The sequence below is a fragment of the Neofelis nebulosa genome, chromosome 1 (assembly GCF_028018385.1).
Source record: "Neofelis nebulosa isolate mNeoNeb1 chromosome 1, mNeoNeb1.pri, whole genome shotgun sequence".
NCBI lineage: Eukaryota > Metazoa > Chordata > Mammalia > Carnivora > Felidae > Neofelis > Neofelis nebulosa.
In genome coordinates this window covers 19,598,242-19,611,785 of record NC_080782.1, presented here as the reverse complement: position 1 = coordinate 19,611,785, position 13,544 = coordinate 19,598,242, and positions in this window count along the sequence as shown.

The following is a 13,544-nucleotide window of genomic DNA, read 5'->3' as shown; positions in this document are numbered from 1 at the left end:
AAATTTTAAAACCAAAGGTTTATCTGGAAGTTGCCTTTGGAATTTAAACTTACCTCAGAATAAGGAGTTCTGGTGATGTTTTTCCAATCCACTCATTAAAAAGTTCAACTCAACCTATCACCAATATGACAAATGTTGATGACTATTGCCTGGTTCAATTAATTTTCATCAAGGGTTGTAAAATATTACCTTTCTAATCAATTTCCCTGAGTTTACTATTCATGATGCTTCTTTTAAATATAAAGCAACTGGTCAGGGCACCTGGGTGGCTCAATCAGTTAAGCATCCTACTTTGGCTCACGTCGTGGTCTCCTGGTGGTGTGTTCGGGCCCCACATCAGGCTTTGTGGGGACAGTTCAGATCCTGGAGCCTGCTTCAGATTCTGTCTACCTCTCTCTTTGCCCCTCCCCCACTCACCCTCTGTCTCTCTCTCTCTCTCTCTCTCTCTCTCAAAAGTAAATAAAAACATTAAAAAAATAAAAAAAAATATAAAGCAACCAGCTCTCATTAAATGTTTTGTCCTTAGATTCACTCAGTAGAGGCAAGAGATGACACATACCTAATTCTTTCTCTTTAAATATACTTACCATTTGCATAAATTGTTCCCAGTAGTCATCAACTATCTTTCATATCATTATGAGGTTATGAATTATTATTTTAATGCCTTTCAACCCACTGAAATTATTTATTATTTACATCACTAATATTCTGCTATTATTGTCTAGTTGGGATCCTCTGACAAAACCAAAATCAACGAAAACAGGATTTCTAAAAAAAAAAAATCCAAAGGTTTTTTTGTCATTATATCAAGAAAACATACTGCATTCATAAAAATTCAATATAAGATAGAATTTTTTCCTGAAAAAAATTTAAGCCTACATTTTTGATAATTTATCAAGTACAAATAAAAAGATATTTCAGATAATTGCTGACAATCATATATTGTTGATTTCAATGTTTAGTAATTAGGCTATACAGTGTTATTATTTTTCCATGTTATTTCAATTCTTATATATTCAGAGTTCCAATCATATATGTCAAATGTCCCAAGTTCCAATGAATGCTATTATTTTTGTGAGCTTGAACACTTGACATTTTCCCTGGTGATCCAAAATTAGGGTAACTTTCCTCTTGCCTAAGTATCTGGCCAAGAAGATATTTCTTTGGTAAGCAACAAACTAAGCATGGAGAAGAAAAATGCTTTGATTACAGTCTATATCTTCATAAACCAGTGTGCATACTTTAATAATTCACTGCTGTTTTCACATGCTACTTCTATATCTAAACCAAGGATTTCTTACAGGCTGCTCAAAAGAGCTTTGGAAGCAAATGCAAGTAAATGATTCAGTACATTTTAGAGTGAGGTACAAATGTAATTATTTATTGGCAAAAATAATAAACTTAGTATTTATAGCTCCCTGTCGGTGCACATAATAATCCATTTTATTAACTCAGCTCACTTTGCATAAGCAATCCTAGAACAGTTCTTCAGAGAAAAATCTTAACAGAAAATCTTCAAGTTTTGAGAAAACACTATTTTCCCTTAAGTATGTTTAGCCCAAGGTCCTTCATAGATAAGTCATTATAAACAAGTTCTTTTACTGTAGCTTATAAAAATATAATGTTTTTTTTTCTTTTTTAAAAAATAGATAGGATATATCCTCAGGTAGGTCACCAATTAAGTGCTTGACCTTAGAAAAAGAAAGAAAATATTCAGAAATGTCTTCCCAATTTTCATACAATAATTTATAGACAGAACTCAGCAAAAGCATTCTTCAGCCGGGTAAAGTTGACCCAGCTCCAGAACTGCTATTTATTAAGGTCACGATCCTGGTCAAATCACAGGTCTGAACCATTTTTTTCACCTTAAGATAAAAATAATATAGAGCCTTTTTCAATTATTACTGTGAGAATTAAGCTTTTTTTTTTTTTTGGTGTGTGTGCACACATGCATGAATTTATATGTATTTATATGTATTACTATCATATTTGGTGAACACATTATTAATAAACATTATAATAATGTATACTATAATTATTATCATTATGAGTAGTAATAGACTCTCATTGTCTTGTATTTACCCTTAAAGTGAATATGTAAGAAAAAAAAACTGGAGTCTAGATTCCATTACTTTAAAATCTCTTTTATAAGGTACTTTATTTCAGTCACAGTATTTCTCTCTGGGTTATGAGCCACTCCCCTTAGAAATGTTAAGAGTTTTAAGAGGTAGCTTAATTCTCTCAGGCCATAAAGATAACATTTCTGCACTTACGCACCTATTTTCTGCAGTTATTTTCAATGATGCCCTGTTAACTCAAATATTTTAAAGCAAGTTGCATTCATATTTATATATTTTCAAAAAATGCCATAGACTGGAAGAATGTGAGTTATATTATTTCTTTCACTCAATATTGGTATTTTTGGAAGCTAAAGTAAACCTTTAACAAAGCCAATTAAGTGATGATTAGAAAAGAACATACACTGCTTAGAGACTTCTAAAGTACTTAAGCATAATGAGGAAATTTGGTGATGGTAGAGAAATTCACTCATCTATCAATTTATTCCACTAGCCACTCTAATCATTTGGATGTACTCATTTAAAGTATAATGAAAAGAATATATAATGTAAAATCCAGTTGCAATGTGATTTCACTCTACACCAAACAGACGTGTCATAATCAATCTGCTATTCTGTTGCTAGACAAAGTAGGATTTCAGATTGTTCCTGATTGGTATCGTAACTATTCTTTTGAGTTATTAGCCTACTAATATATGCAGAAATAAAAAGAGGTTTATTAACCACATCAGTGTGGTTGTTTAATAAATATTGCAGTATGTTTTTGTAATTAAATTGGTCCAAGTCTCAAGTATACTGATATTTTAAACCTGCACGTTATAGAAAATAAAATATCAAATGTGTAATGAGCTGCCAGTTTGATAATATGAAGTAATATACTATTGTTTGTCCCATACAAGTGATTCCTACGAAACCTTCACCACTTTAACCCGCTCTAAGCCAAGAGTCTAATAGGTCACCTTGCTTCCACCCTTGTCATTCTATACCCATCTCTAAGCACCTAGTTATCCTTTCCATACTTAAAAGAAATCATGTCATTCAATTCTCAAAAACCATCCAGGGGCTTTTGATTCTATGTCAAGATCAGAGCCAAGTCCTTGAAATAATTTTCAAGGTCCTCCATGGTCAGGATCTTCTCCTGCCACCTCTTCCATTCCATTCCTATTGTTCTGGAACATTCCCTCCAGTCATACTAATCTCCTTGCTGTTCCTGATCCCAGATATGTGACAGACTTACATCCTTGAGGTTCCTGCATATGTGGCACTGTATCTGAAAGGTCTTCCCTAATCATTTTACATAAGATGACAATCCACACTATACCGTGTGTTTCCTACCTCCTTTATTTCTAACCACAGGACGTCATCTGATATTTACCATAGCACCTACCTCATTCACTTTACCTATCTCCACCTATGGAGAGGGTGTCAAGGGTTATTCATGAACAGAAGTTTAGATAGGCAGTCAATGACTATTTGATGAATGGATGAATGAGACTTAGGTCTTATTTTTAAATTTATTTAAATCTTCAACTTTCTATGTATATTTAGGTGCCATACAAAATTACCCACTGACTACTCTTAATTTCTTGCTTAAAAATGTCTAAGGTGCTAAACATAATGCGTAAAAGGTAAAAAAAAATGCTTAAAGTTATTGTGGCTATTGAAGTGAACTGTAAATTCAATGGAAATTTTAAATTAATCTTTCATGGTATGGTTTATTTTTAAATTCAGGTCAAAAATCAACTAATGCTTCTATAATGTTTTTAACCAAAGCATGCAGGTGACATTTTATATTATATAACTATAAATTATGTCAATAAGGCATATAAGAAGAGATAGACTAGGGGCACCTGGATGGCTCAGTCGATTGAGCATCTGACTTTGGCTCAGGTCACCATCTTTCGGTTCTTGAGTTCGAGCCCTGCATTGGGATCTGTGCTGACAGCTCAGAGCCTGGAGCCTGCTTCTGATTCTGTGTCTCCTAGTCTTTCTCCACTCCTCCCCTGCTCTCATTCTGTCTCTCTCTTTCTTTCTCAAAAATAAATAAATATAAAAAAAGAAGAGATAGAGTATACAATTTATTTATATCAAACACTGATAAAATACAGTTATTAAATTTTCTAAAAATAAGAACATTTCAGCCATTGAACTTTCATGAAAATATAACCTTATGGTGTTGCATGGGAAATACAGCACTTTTCTTATACTGTGTTACTGTCAAAATAGACCAGGCTAAATATGGCATAATATTGTCATTGAGGGTACTACCTAGAAGACAACTTTGCACATTGACTAATTGTTCTATTCATTTGACAAATATTTATTTTGAACACTCTTCTAGCGTTGGAGATATAACTGGAAGAAAACAATTTTTCAGATCTTACCACTATTATATTTTAGGAGGGCTAAAATGTCATTTAAAGAGGGTGTGTTTCATATTTAGTTTGAGAAGGTGAAGAGTGATAATGGTTTGAACCACAAGTCTTGTTCTGAGTGAAATGGTACACTCTTAGAGGTTCTTGAGCCAAAAGATAAAAATCAATGGAAAGAATCATAAGAGATGCCGATGTAGTATATAATCTGTGGGAACTTGTAGACCATTTAAAAAGGCATAGAAATAATTTAAGAAAGTAATTATAGTGTCCCGAACTAGAGAAGTATTGGTGGAGATGCCAAGAAGCTTAACTTTTGTGAATATGTTTTGCGTTTGTTTTGTTTTGTTTTTAATTTTTTTTTAATGTTTACTGTTGACAGAGAGAGACAGAGCATGAGCAAGGGAGGAACAGAGTGAAAGAGACACAGAATCCAAAGCAGGCTCCAGGCTCTGAGCTATCAGCACAGAGCCTGATGCAGGGTTTGAACCCACAAGCCTTGAGATCATGACCTGAGCCAAAGTCATACGCTTGACCGATTGAGCCATGCAGGCTCCCCATATTTTGCATTTGTTAAAGACGGATGTAGAACATGAGAGAAAGACAAGTGTTAAGCATAACACCACCTTTTTTTTAAAGCCTATGGAATGGAAGTCAGAGTTCTAAAACACTGAAATTGGGCAGAATTAATAATAAGCAGATTGAGGAGTAATGTCATGCTTTCTTTGATGAATCAATTGAGCTAGGTTACAGTCACCAGTTATTCAACTAAATGATAAGCTAGATGTTGCCATGAAATTATTTTGAAGACATGAGTAAAGTCTATTATCAATTGACTTTAAGGAAGTGATAATATCCTAGATAGTCTGAGTGAGCTTGATCCAGTTAGTTGAAATCCCTTAAAGCATAGCTAGGTAAATCTTCCCTGATAAAGAAATTTTACCTCTGGACAGTAGCTTTAGTTCATGCTCTGGAATCCCAGCCTGCCCCTAAAACTTTCCATATCATTTGGAAATTGTCCAAGTCAGCCCTCTACATTGTACAAGCCAATTTCTTGCTATATGTCTCTCTTTTTTTTTTTTTAAGTTTATTTTGAGAGAGAGTGAGAGACAGCACAAGTGGGGTGGGGAAGAGAGAGAGGGAGGTGGAGAATCCCAAGCAGGCTGCATACCATCAGCATGGAGCCTGATGTGGCTCTCAAACTCACAAAACTGTGAGATCATGATTTGAGCCAAAACTGAGAGTCTGATGCCTACAGACTGAGCCAGGCGCCCTGTGATGTGTCTCTTAACATGTATCTTCTGATTTGCTTCTCTAGTTGAACCCTGGCTGACAAAACTAGGTAGTAGTTTTTCCTTTTGTTTTGTTTTTTCTATTCCCCTCTTGAGATACTCATGAATCTCACAAATTAAGGTGTCAGCCAAATATTTGAAAACGACACTAAATGTCATTGGAAATGTGTAGGCTGGAGAATTACATGTTGGAGTTATTAGACTACAGATTATTGATAAGCCAAAAAATGATCTCTTGGAAGCTATCCACTGGAGACCGTGAAATCTGGGAACCTGTGAATAATAGCTTATTTGGAAGAAAAGCTTTTACAGATGGAATTAAATTGAGGATCTTAAGATAAAGAGATTTCTTTTGGCCAAAAATCCGTGGCAGGTGTCCTTGTAAGAGATATGCACAAAACTGACATACAAAGAATGAGTCAGAGGTGGCAATCATACAGCCACAAGTGAAGTCATGGTGACAACTGCCAGGAGCTGGAGACGATGGAGTGCAGTATGCCGGCACCTTGGTTCCAGACCGTTGGCCATCAGAACTGTGAGTCAATATTTTTTTAAACCACACATTTTGTGATAATTAGTTAAAAAATACTACAATCGTATCTAAAGCTGTAAGACTGAAGAAGACAAATAAGGAGCTAAGTATAGATAGAAATAAGAATAAGAACTGACTCCTGGGGCACTCCAAATTCAAAAACTGGGGAAAAGGAGACTCTAACAAAGGTATTTGGGAGAGAACACCAAAAAGGTATTAGGAGAACTGGAAGAGAGAGTTAGTTCAGTATCTAGGAAAAATAAGTGTTGTAAGGAAAATGTGGACAAACTCAGAGAGGTCAAGACAGATGAATATTGAGAACAGACATTTATATTTACTGAGTTATTGTCATTGATAATCTTTATAATGAAAGCTTCAGTCTTGTGTGGTAGTTAATGGCTGATTTCAGTGCTCAATGGAAAATGGCTGGAGTGAAAGTAAAGTCACAACCTCTCGATTGTGACAGAAGAGTTGTGACATAAGGAAATGGTAGCTAGACAAAATACTGAGGTCTAGGATGTGTATATGTATCTAGGTTTGTGTGTGTGTGTGTTTCATGGACGATAATACATTATATTGGTTCATGGGCAAACTGCCACCCTTACAAAAAAAGTCATAAAATGGTAAGAAGTAACAAAAGCAAAAACAATAAAAACCTGTCCTGAGTGTGTTATTAGAATTGATTTATTGAGCTCCTGGGAAAAGAAGCCCCTATTTGAATGAGATTACTGGCAAGTGGACATTCTGGAACTTGGTCTGACTCATAATGTAGTCACTCAGTTCCTCTTTCTGAGAATACTAAGTGAATTTGTTACTTTAATTTTGTAATCAGACAAGTTAAAAGTTATTGGTCTTTATTTTCTACCTCACATGCCCAATTTGTCCAGTTCCAGAAAAGCTATGACATATTCAGAGTAGGTATGGATTATTGACAAGTAAATGAGATTGTGACAACAGTTACTAGTATTTTCTGCTTTGTTACCATAATGGGTGTTGTTGTTGTTGTTGTTCAATTGGCAGGGCATATATTTCTCTATACATTCATTTTATTTGTCAATTTGACTTCAGCATGTTTCATAAAGAGAGTTGACTCCATTCTTTGCACAAAGGTTAATGGTTACTACAAAAAAAGGGTAGTGAGGTACATTTTAGGACACCAAGGAAGAGACTGATAACAAAACTTTTCTGGTGTCTTTTCTGGTGTCTTCTGGTGTCTGGTTTCTATTTAAAATAATCTTAAACACCATTTTACGTTTTTTTTTATTAAAAAATTTTAATGCGTATTTATTTTAGAGAGAGACAGAGCACAAGCAGGGGAGGGGCAGAGAGGGAGACACAGAATCTAAAGCAGGCCCCAGGCTCTGAGTCATCAGTACAGAGCCCGATGCAGGGCTCGATCCCATGAACCGTGAGATCATGACCTGAGCTGAAGTCAGATTCTTAACCAACTGAGCCACCCAGGCACCCCAACACCTTTTTATGTTTTAAATTTGTTTCTGTGGCCTTTTAAGGTGACTTTAGATTTTTCATTGTTTGCCTCTCCTCCTCCCTCCCTCCTCCAATTCTTTCCTCCCTCCCTCCCTCTCTTCCTTCTCTTCCTTCCTCCTTTCCTCCCTCTTTCCCTTTCTTTTCTCATTTCTCCCTCTCTTCTATATTCTTTTATCTTAATAGTTGTGGAGGAGGCAGAGAATGCAAAATTATTTCGCTTGCAATCAGATTCTTTTAAAAAATAGGGAGAGTTTTTAAAAGAGGAACATATATTGACCTTTTGTTTTATGTCTTTTCTGGAAGTGGTAATGATTGATAATGCCATTATCTAATTACATATTTTCTTACCCTATTAAACACTCAGAGGAAGATTTTTACTTTGCTGCCAAAATATAAAAAAGTTAAAAAGTATATCTGTTTCAGAGAAAGAGAAGCACCATAAGAATCTCCTAAAAATAGCATGGACCTCTTTTTCCTTTCCTTGTTCCCACAGCATTTATTTTCCCAGGTGAAGTTCTGCCCATTCTTTCAGTTCTAACCTGCAGGACTACTTGTGACAGTTTATCAATCTTGTCTCTTTGTAGACAAAGAAAGCCTTGACATATAGCCAATATCCACAGAGCTCTCTGGCCTGAAATCTAGACCATTTGAGTATTTCCCGGAATGGATTAAATGTATTGTAATGATTCTTGTCTAGGGCCAAAAGCTAGGTAACAATACTGTGAGCAGGAATAACTTTTTAATTGATAGATGATTCAACTGCTCCTTGTGAAAAGAAGTTAGATTCTAAGGTAGGAAATAAGAATATGGCACATGAACCATGGATGAGCTTAAAGGGCAGGCAATTTCTATTTGAATACTAAAGAATCAGGCACATCGGTCAGGAAGGAAGGAACAATATGGAGCTTTCCTAGTGCTTAGAAGTGTACTGGTTCTTGCCACACGGCACAAGGAAAGCAGAAGGTAGGAAAATAACATGGTAAGAAACTCCTGTGTCCTCCTTTTTATCCTATTATACTTTACATATATGCACTTTTCTTATATTTATTTTCTTTTTAAAATTCCCAGTGATGTGAATATGCTAAGCCTACACCTTGACAAGATTACAGCAGAAGAGAGGAGTCACGGACATACAGGAGAGACTGTGATCTCTTCACCAAAACATTGTATTTGGTTAACATTTGAACTTTATTCAGCAATTTCAAAGGGCCAATCATTACTCAAAATCTTTATATTTTTAACCTATTGAATGTCTACAACAAGTTTAGGAAGGTCATTGCTAAAGTGCTGAAAATGGGTAGACTGAACAGTTTGCCTACAGTTACACAGACAGGCAGCCCCACACCTGGGACTGATATCTAGCTGTGTTCTGAAGAGCTATACGGTAGGTCTGCAGGATCAATATTTGTAAGAGACATCCATGTCTGAATTACCTACATCTCAATTTTAGTTTTGACTTCATGGATATCTTATTCCTTAGAAAGTTTTCCAGGTTTTTTTTCTCCATATCTCTTAGATGCTAGGTATTTCAAGAGATGCATCAAGATGCCTGCAAAAGACCACATGACCCTTTCCTTTCAGTCTGAAGGCTTGTCTGCCCAGAACAAAAGGAAATACTCCAGGGACAGTGTCAGCACTGACTCAACCATCATCGTATAATCTACAGTACTTCAAAAACACTTCAGCGACCTATAATGTATCTTTAGGCTTTCCTGATTACTTCTCATGAAATTCGGAACACACATACTAGACAAATTTTCAGTGCCTGATTTTCTTACATTTGTGTGGCTCTCTAAACTATTCTATTGTGGAAAGTATTTAGTTGTTTGCAATCACTTTACCTACATCATGAATAAAGTTCCCAACTCGGGGATGGAGAGTGAAACTCACAGAGATTCAGATTCTTCTTCCATTAAAAGAAGGGGCTGGACCATACAAACTTTAACATTTAGTTTGGGCCATAAACATATTATTTAGAACTGCTTCATAGATGTAATGAGATAATAGAAATAATCATTGACGTTTCTTATAAGTCTTTAGAAAAAACAAAAAGAAGATCAGCAAGACATCCTGCATTTTTGCATTAGCTAAATACTTGTAAACCTGTGTACTTCGTGCAAACTAGATATCTTGTATACAGGCTATAGTTCATGAAAGCAAACTTATAGTAGAAAGGCTATGTGTATGATAACCTCTGTTAGTTTTTTCAGTACTTTAAAAAAATCAAATTTCCTTTTGAAAAGATATTTGATCCTGTAATAAATTTAAAAAATGAAATTTCTATTGACAGGTAATTATCTATAACATTTGAATATTGTCATCAAAGGCAAGTTTACTTTATCTGTAACAATATATCTGTCAATAAAACCAGTCTTCTATATACCTAAATTTTACCTTGACTGTGGATACTTAAGCGTCATATATTTCTTTGTGTGCTTGAAATAATTTGCAAATAAAAATAAAGTAAACTTTGAAAAAAAGACTATGAAAATATAAACATGGACAGAATTTCATTTAAGGATAACCAGGTAAAGAGCTGCAAATAATCTAAAATATTTTCAAGGTTAAAGACAAAGAGCAGGGTAGTAAAATTATTTTTTATTGAATGGTCAAAAAATATATATGGGTATCCATATCTTAAATTGCATCAGAATGTTGCTAAATGTAATGCAAGCAAACAAATAGACTCAGAAACAAAGCACCTCAGTTTACACTAAGTTACATAATATAAAAATAAATTGGAAATAAAAGGAAAATACACACACACACACACACACACACACACTTCCGAGAAAGAAAATCATAAGATCAAAACAGGCTATCACCAAAACACTGTTTAGTAAAAGAGTTATTGACTAGGTGCATATATCTTTTTCTATGTTGACCACATACATTTAAATTTCTAAATAGATCTTTCCCTGTAATCCATTCAGAAGTACATTTCTTGCTATTTTTACCTCCCATAGATTCTATTTTATTCTGAAAGTGGTCCTTAGGAGGCTGTGAATAATTTAAAAGGAAAGATAAGGCATACAATAAAAAAGAAAAGCAGGGCAGTGTTCAGAAATAATTTTTTACAATGCTGAATAAGAAACACTCGAATGCACTTGTGACGTTCCATTTGTATTAATATCGTAGAGTAAGAGTTTTCCATTTTTTTTATAGCCTGGAAACCGTCTCTTCAAACAAAGTCTTACCCAGAAGCATAAACAAATAAAAAATATAAAAGCCGCACAATGCTTGTTCAAAAGACATTTTTGGGGACAGTAGTATAGAAGGTCCTGCCCATTTATAGAAAGACACACGGACACACACACACAGACACACACACAGATAGTATCAAGAGGGCTTGTTTATCTTTACTATTACATTTTTTGTAGCATTTCATTTTAAATTCTTCTGTGTCTCAATCCTTAAAAACTTGGGGGAAAAACATTTAATGCAACCATATCAACAGTAAAAATAGAGAGTATATAAAATAGGAAGTGAAAATTTTACAGTTAAGAAGTAGATGCTTAATCATACATTATGTTCAGGAAATCAACTTAGATGTGAAAATAGCAGGATATCAGAAATGAGGCATGAATTATATGATTCTCCACTCTTCCCAAAAGGTAATATTTTATTACCTTTATTTTGTTTAAATATCATGTAACATCTCGTTATCACATATGATGTGTAGCATATAAATCACACCTTTTTTCTGGAACAAGTCCATACAAGTTTGCAAATAATAGATAAGAATACATTCAAAATAAAATTTGATTTCCCATGAAAAGAGTTATTCTCATACAACATTGTGAGTACAGATTCAGTTAATACATTCTAAGAGTTACATCTTGTATGTGTGCACTTCTTTCAAGACTGCATCAAACGCCTTAAAGGATAAATGTTGATGAACCATTTCCGTGCAAACTATCCAAAGTAAGAATGGGATTATGGTTCAATAATGGATTGCACCAAGAAACCATTAGTAAGGACTGAATTAACTACTACACTAATTCTAGCAACATTTCTATGTTGACAGCAATTTCTGGAAAAAATATCTTTTTTTATTTATTGCTTTAAAAAGTGGGCCTTTGCTAATATAAAAAAAAAAAACACAGAGCAAAGGAAAGCAGATCTTGCTCAAGGAGAAAGTTGAGAGGATCAAGAACTTTTTTTTTTTTCAAATATATTCTTTCTGCAAATACAAACACTGGAGACAGACTATCATAATTATCAAAAAAAATAATCTTTATGTATATACACATATATAAAAATTCAAAAGTAGTATATAACATTCAAAAATAATATATAAATATCTCCAAGAAATTTTAATTTAAAAATTCTAGAAAAGGCATAGTATCAGCAAATTAGGTCATAAAAGACCTTATCAAAGAGGCAAAGAAACCCAGGTATATTTCCAGAAGCACCGACTATTTACCTAAATTATAGTCATCAGAATTACCAGCTGCATCTATGCTCCTTAGATTTTTGCTCTAGGCAACTGAAATCTTAGAACTACTTTTGGTAAAGCGATCTAGGAAGATGAAATGAGATAAATGATTGTTGCATTAAACTTATTGTGGCAGAGGAAAAAAAAAATAACAAAGTCATTTGGTAAGAAGTCATATCCCACTAAAAGCCTGTACGATGTAAGTTGTAAAGGATCACATCCATAAATCTTCTATGTGCTTTCTTGTTTTATTTAATAATGTTGCTTGTTTACATCATTATGCTGACCTGTGTTTACTGAGACCGTGTATCTTTCCTGTTCTCCTGCCATTATTTGACTCCTCTCCAGCTTCAGATTTTGCAGGGATCTGCATACTTTGCCATATATCCAAGTTACTTGAGAAGCTTGTCAAAGATCCAGACTCCCAGGGCCCAACCCAAGAGTGATTAAGCAGCTCTGGGGGAAAGCTTGGGTAAGGATTTTATAAATAACAAAACAACACCTACAAAATAACCCCAAACCAAAGAAACAAAAACACCCGAAATAATTCTGGCAAATATATTCCTCTGACTAATATTTGAAGTCTCTGTTGTGGTTTTCCCAGGCATACTTTTTACCCTTTATAAAAGAAATATGGTAATGTGTTTTAAAAAATAAAATATCAAATAAGGAAAAATGTAAATAATCATTCTCCACCCCGTATTTCTGCGCCAGAATACTCTCTCATCAGGAAAACCACTATTAACACGTCAGCTCTTTTAATTCTCTTAGATTTTTTGGTGGGTGTCTTTATCAACAAAATGGTTATGTCTATATTGATTTTTCTTTTCATCTTCTTTACATCACCTGTATAAATTACCCTATCATTAATAAAGGCGTAGCTCAAACCTTCCCACTCAATAAAAAAACATTACTAATGTACACACCTGAAAATTAATACAATATTATATGTCAATTATTCTTCAATATTATATATAAATAATTTTATCCTGTGTAATTCTATATTAAAATAATTATGTATTAAATTCTATTAAATTTATATTGATATATTTCACTAAAATTTGCACTAAAAACATGTATTTTCAGATCGCCCTCATCTATTCTTTTTATGTCTTTTGCTGCCAAAGAGGTTGGAGAAACTATGTTTATGTTTCCATTATTCAATGTGCTTTTGTGGCCATGACTTTCTGAACAGAGACAGCACGCAAGTGACTGTATTGGTAAATGTACCAGGTGAACTTATAAACAGTTATAAGATTGCTTGCATGATTCATCACTGAACTTGAAATAAAGTAAAAGAGTTCCAATATATTATAAATATCATGTATCCATGTTAACTAGCTA